The sequence below is a fragment of the Dama dama genome, chromosome 23 (assembly GCF_033118175.1).
Source record: "Dama dama isolate Ldn47 chromosome 23, ASM3311817v1, whole genome shotgun sequence".
NCBI lineage: Eukaryota > Metazoa > Chordata > Mammalia > Artiodactyla > Cervidae > Dama > Dama dama.
The window spans coordinates 54373526-54380582 of NC_083703.1; positions in this window are offsets into that span (position 1 = coordinate 54373526).

Genomic DNA, 7057 nt, shown 5'->3' on the forward strand with positions numbered 1-7057 from the left:
GCTTGAGGTGGTTAAATAACCGCCGCCCCAGCCTGAAAGCAGGCCCTGTCTCTCTCCCACCTCCCATCCCCGCTTCCTGGGCTCTGGCCATCATTTGGGACCCAGGACCCCTGCTAGTCCAGCCTGTTTCCACCTTTCCAGCTTATTGGAGGCGGCAAGCGTGCTGGACGGTGGCCCCTGCACTTCCAGTCTGTTTCTGCTGCTCTCCACAGGAGAGGGGGTGTCAGGCTTAAGCTGAGGGCTGAGCAAGGAGGAGGTGAGGTAGGGCCCAGTGCTCAGAGCTGCAAGAGCAGGGGGCCCGCTGGGCCTGGACAGGGGTCCGTGGCAAGACCTGTGATGGAAGTGGCAGCCAGGCATGCCTCCTGCTCACTGAGGGATCATTGATAAGGTCAGTGCAGTTGGCACCAAGAGGGTGGACTGTTTGGGCAAGACCCAGGCTTGTCTCGCTCTCGCTTACCTTCCCAGGCCACCTTTCAAGCAGCCCGCTGGCCAGCCTGCCCCCATCCACCCCAGTCTCAACCTCACCAGTGATTTTAAGAGTGGATAATCCGATAAAAGGGTAGTTTTTTTTTTTTTTTTTAAGTGATAGTGTAAAGGCTGCATTTACTAAGCCAGGAAGGTGGAGGTTCTGCCAGTCACTCCCCATTGCTGGCCTTGGGCCCCTGAGTGGATGGTGGCATGTCCTGGTTAGAGCGGAGAAAAGGTAGGGCTTTTGGCGGAGGCCTGGTCTAGCCCCTCTATCTGGTGTGAAGGACCCTCAGCCCCTGGGCCCTGCCCCTTCCCTGGACTCTCACATCCCTGTAGTTGGTGTCCAAGTGTGTGGGCATCTCGTGGGTGCCCGTCACTCGTGCCTCCAACAGGACTGGGGTTCCAGGGACCAAAGCTGGAGAGGCCAGCCTGAGGGGCCCGTCCAGGACCATGGACAGTTCATGTGATCAGGAAGTGGGGCTAGGATTTGGCAAGGCGCCTGCTCTGGATCCTGGGCCTGCTGGTTACTCAGGAGGGAGCACAGCTGGGAAACTGAGGGCTGCTGCCATTCCTGGGGGCCCGGGAGGGACACAGAGTACCCCTGGGGGAGAGGGGCAGCAATGTGAGGAGTGGAACCCCTGGGGCAGACCCATTCCATGGTGGGGTCTGAGCAGAGAGAGCTTAGGGGCAGGGGGCCACCAGGGCTTCTGCTGGGAGGTGCTCAGAGCTGGAGGCTGGTGCTGACCTTGCTGCTGTGGCTTCTACCACCCAGAGCTCGTGGATAACCCACGTGTGCACTGGGGGCAGTGAGTGGGAGACCCTGCCCTCTTCAGGCTCAGTGTCCTGAAGATGAGACAGTGCTGCCTTAGCACCAGTGCAGGGAGATGCAGAGGCCCTGGGGCCAGAGGGAGCCCTGGTGCACTGGGCTGTGGGTGTGTGTGCATGCTAAGTTGCTACAGTCATGTCTGACTCTTTGCAACCCTATGAACTGTAGTCCACCAGGCTCCTCTGTCCATGGGATTCTCAAGCAAGAATGCTAGAGTGGGTTGCCATTTCATCCTCCAAGGGATCTTCCCCACTCAGGATTGAACCTGCATCTCTTATGTCTCCAGCATTGGCAGGCAGTTTTTTTAACCACTAGTGCCACCTGGGAAGCCCAGACTTGTGGGGGTGGGGAGGTTGATGTTAAGTCCTGCCTCCTGGTGGGGAGCAGAGGATGAGATGTCCCAGCGAGTCCGCAGGGGTGGCTGAGCATGTGGCACTTTAGTCACTCCAGGCAGGCCTCACAGCCTTCCAGTCCTGCCCCTGGGACCTCGGCAGCCTCTCTTTCTCAGGGATCCCAAATAGTGCCAGGCCCTTGGGATGGCCCTGAGGCAGCCACATCCCCATCTGTTCCCTGAGGGACCCAGACCCCTGCCTCCCTGGGGCTCCCTGGGCCTGGCTTAGGCCTGAGCAGCTGGGTTGGAGGGCTAGGGGAGAAGGGAAGATGTGCAGGGTTGGTGGGATCCTGAAACCCCTCCTCTTGGCCTCAAGAAACCATGAGGCTCCCACCCCTAAGCAGAGCTCAGCTCTCAGGGTGATGGGAAGCTTCAGACCCTCAAGGGAGAGACTGGGAGGAATTCTCAGGCTGCCCTCTTTCCAGCTCAGGGCTGAGACCCCCCAAGAGGCTGTTGCTCCTCTCCCACATTCAGAGCTCAGTGGTCCTCAACTTGGCTCCATTCTCTCCACCCCCGGCCCCTGGCTCCAGCCAGCAGGGCTCTGCTCAGTCTGATCAGGCCCAGTGACACCCCTCACTGGTCAGAGCCTTTGAGCCTGTACCTGGGGGGCTGAGGTCAAGGCCAGCAATGCCCTAGGGTCACCTTGGGAGCCCAGATCTAGGAACCTGGGCTGGCAGGGCACTCGGCTGTGATTTGCTGTGGCTGGCTCCTGTTTGGGACTCCCTCCTGTAGGAGTGTCTTGGGAGCAGCTGCTGAGACAGAGGGTGGGGTCAGGATGTGTGTTGGTGACCAGCACCCTGGGAGGGAGCTGAGGGATGCAGGATTGGGTGAGGGGTGGTGTCAGCTCAGATGGTTGGCCCAGAGGGGCTGCAATGGGGCCCATCAGGAGTCCTGGAGTGAGGAGAGATCATTAGGGTTGAACTGCATTGAGCCCCAGGCAGCCAACCAGCGAATTGAGCCCTTGGGCATGGCAGCTTTGCAGCCCAGGCCAGCCCTAGAGGAGGGGGTAGTGGGGGCCGCTCCCAGCTAGGCACTGAGGCCTTCCTTGAAAAATCTCTGGTGGGGGCGTCCCCCATCTTCCCAGGCCACCTTTCAGCAGCCCATTGGCCAGCCTGCTGCCATCCACCCCAGTCTCAGCCTCACCAATGATTTCAAGAGTGGGATAATCCAAAAAAAGGGTAGTTTTTTTTGTTTTTTTTTTTTAAAGCAATAATGTAAAGGCTGCATTTACTAAGCCAGGAAGGTAGGGGTTCTGCCAGGCACTCCCCATAGCTGGCCTTGGGGACCTCTGAGTGGATGGTAGCATGTCCTGGTTAGAGTGGGGAAAGGGGTAGGGATCTCGGCCTCCATCTAGTCTTGCCCCAGCCTGTGGACAGCATGGCTTGATCCCCAGATGGGCTACACCCCTGTCTGGGGTCCTCAGAGGTGCTGAGTGGACTTCAAGGTCCTTGTGTTGCTGACACACCTGGGTGCGGCTCCAGCATTGGGGGAACACAGGCTCTGGGCCTTGAGGCCTGGGCTGGGGCTGCTCTAACTTTAGGGTGGGTGTGACAGGGGCTAGGCTTGGGAGAGGCTGGATCGGGCCTTCCACCATCCCTTGGGGATAGTGGCCGAAGTGCTTGGGGGCTCAGAGTCCGGTGTTCAGAGTGGGCAGGCTGAGTGGGGGGTCAGGACGCAGTGCCTGAGCCTCCAGTCACCTGGGGAAGCAGTGGCATGAAAGCCGTAGGGAGGCTGGAGACAGTCACAAGCAGGACGTCCTCACTGTAGAGGGAGCAGGACGGCTGTTGGCCATGGGCTCCCTGGGTTCGGGGCGAGACTTGGGCTTGGGGATGGGGTGCCAGCTGAGCAACAGGGCCTCATAGGGTTCCTGAGCCCCATCCATTCCTGCGCAGACTGATGGGGCCTCACCTTCCTGACAGGCGTTCTGTGAAGACCAGACAGGGCGGCAAGGGGCTGGCTCAAACCCCAGGTTGCTGCTGTCACAGGCCCGGTGTCGTTGCTCTGGCCGCAGGTGTTTGGGTGTGAGGTGAGGGCTCTGCCAAAGACTGAGCAGAGCTGGGGCCCTCAGGGCTTCTCCACCTGCCCCTGGAGAACGGGCTCCCCAGTAGGACTCCAGCCCAGGCCCTGCCCCTGCCCTTCAGGTCAGAACACCCTCTTCCCTGGGTCCCAGCTATGCCAGGTTTCAGCCCTAGCTGGAGCTTCTGTAAGTGACATCACCACTTGCAGAAGAAATAAAACTACTGACTAATATGTAATGAATGCCTACTATGTGGGGGGCACTTTGTGTGGCCAGCTGATCACTCATCCACTTGTCCTCAGTGTCCTTGTTGATAAAATAGGAAAGTACCAGGACCTAGCACATAGCAGGTGCTTATTAAAAGTCACTATTTATAGCACTTTTTGCTACTGAAAACAACCTAATTGTTTTTTTTGCTGGTTAAGTAAAATCTGGGAGGGCTGAGCTTGCACCTGTTCTGTCCCCAGTAACTAAGAAAGACTTGGCCCTGTTGTAGGCATTTAAGAAATATATCTGATGAAAGGGTGAATTACCTAAAGACATGACAGATTTCCAGCATGAAGGAGTGAGGAGGTCAAAAAGATTCTCCCTTAAAAAGCAAATACAAACCGAGGAACAAGCATGCAATGCCCTGGAATTCCATCCAAGGCATTAAACAACCCACAAAGTGTTTATTCATCAAGAATACCAAGTGTTAGGATAAGATCTAAAATTCCTCAGTGAAAAAGCACCAGGAGAACCCCAGTGGGCATGAGAAATGACACCTGGCAAACAGGTTTACTGGGATGGCAGATGCTGTAGTGACCAACCCAGCATCTTTAAATGAAGGCTGTAAAGCAACTGATGTAAAAATGCACCAACACACAACTGTGAGCATTCACGTCAAGTGATGGAGAATGAGGTTGACAAACCCAGTTATGATCGAAACCATACAAGAAATAAAAAAAGGAGGTCCTTGGGAGTTCCCTGGACCAGTGGTTAAGAATTCACCTGCCAATGCGGGGGACACAGGTTCCATCCCTGGTCTGGAAAGATCCCACATGCCTCAGGGCAACTAAGCTTGTGCATCACAACTACCTAGCCCACGCCCCCAGAGCCCCTACTCTGCAATAAGTCACTGCAAAGAGAAGCCCATGCACTACAACTGCAGAGTAGCCCCTGCTCTCCTCTCTGCAACTAGAGAAAAGCCCAGGGGCAGCAATGAAGATCCAGTGCAGCCAAAAATAATTCATAAATAATTTTTTAAAAAGAAAGAAAAGAATGTCTTCAGTCTTATAAAGAGCATCGCTTACAACCAACCAACTCCTGGCAAGTAGGCCAGTGTGGTCCTTGATGGAGAAAGACAGGGTCTTTTCCCAGCACCAGGCAGGCAGCAAAGATGTCCACTCTCACCACGATTATTCGAAGTCTACCAGAAGTCTTAGCGGGTGCAATGAGGCAAGGAAAAGAAAGAAAAGGCATCCAGATTGAAAGTGAGAAATAAAACTGTCCCTCTCCAAGACAACATGGTGGTTGTCATCAAGGAATGTACCAAAAAACCTAATGAGCGAATCAGATTTAGCCAGACACAGTCAACACACAAAACCCAGTTGTACTCCTGATTTACTAGTGATTTACAACTAGAAGCAGAAAGTTGAAAAACACCGTATATAATAGCCACACTCTGCCATGAAACACTTAGGTATAAACCTGACAAAATGAGTATAGGACTTGTATGCCAAAAATTAAATGCTAATGACAGAGACCAGTGAAGGACTAAATAATGGAGATTCAGTACAGTAGAGATGTCTGTTCCCTCCAAACTGATGTACATATTTAATGCAATTCCAGTAAAAATCTCAGCAAGGTCTTTGAAGATGTAGGTCCTAAAACTAACACAGATGAACTATGATAACTAAAATATGTTTGAAAAATAAGAATAGAGAAATAGCAATACCCAAATCTTTTTATTGAGGTAAAATTCCCATAAACTAACCATTTTAAAGTGGGCAACTCAGCAGCAACCATTTAATACATTGACAGTTGTGTAACCATCCCCCCACATTTCATCACCCCAAAAGGAAACCAATTTTATCCATTAAGCAACTCCCCTCCCTTTGCCCCTCCCGTAGTCCCTGGTGACCACTGATCCATTTTCTGTCTCTATGATTTTACTCGTTCTGGACATTTCATATGAGTGGAATCATAGTCTTTGCCTGGCCTTTTACTCATGCCTTCTTTCACTCAGCATACTGTTTTCAAGGTTTATCCACATTGCAGCATGCATCAGCACTTTTTTTCCCCCCCAAAAAATTGTTTTACTGCTGTAAAATACACATAACAATTTACCATCTTAACCATTTTTGCCCCCCTTTGGCTGCAGCACAAAGCTTTTGAGATCTTTGTTCCCTGACCAGGGATTGAATTTAGCAGCCAGGAGGCAGTACACAAATGACTGGAATAATGTACACACATACACACAGCTCAAGGCCCCACCCATGGGGCCTATAGCAGACAGAAATGCTCACATAAGTGGCACGCAGGAGAGGTTCATAGCAGCTTAATTTTCAGCAACTCAGAACTGGGAGTGGAATACTACACAGCAGTGAAAATGGAACGCTACACAGCAGTGAAGAAACAAACACCTCCCAGATGCAGAAGCACAGGTGCACGTCACACATGTGGTGGCAGGTGAAAGAGGCCAGAAAAAAGAAGAGAAGTTACGTGGGCCATTCATGCAAAGCTTAAGAGCCAGCAAGGTGATGTCTGGTAGGAGAAACCCAAGTAGGGGTGCTTTTGAGGGCACAACAGAGTGTTCTATTTCTTGACCTGGTGGTCAAGCACAACTGTGCTTCATGCAGTTTCCCGAAGTGGTTCGAAGACAGGCTGGAGCCCTGCCTCCCTCAGTGCCCAGTCCTTTCCCTGCCCTGCTGCATCACTCATTCTAACATCTCCCGAGGCCCTCTGCGCCCTCAGCAGGTTATTCCCAACTGTGCAACTGAGGGGAGCTCTATTCAAAAGCAGAAAATGAGGGCTCCAGGGTTGCTAAGGAGCTGCCTGTTCCCCAGGGAAATTTTTGAACCTGGGAATGGGAGGCTGGCTTAGGGCTGAGACCTCTCCCTCCCCCACGCCAGGGCAGGGGCCCAAGGTAACCCATCCAGGTGTGAAAGGAGTCCATGACACAGCACATGCCCACCTGGGCCCAGAGAACACTGTCCGTGAGGGGCCGTCGGGCCTGCAGACCCTCGCCTGGTTCTCCCTATTTCCCTGGCCCATGGCAGGGCCGCGCCTTCTTAACCCAAGAACTCTGAGTTAAGATTTGGCTGATCCTTCCATCTCTCAGTTGGCCTCTCAACCTGCAGTGAACTGAATGGGG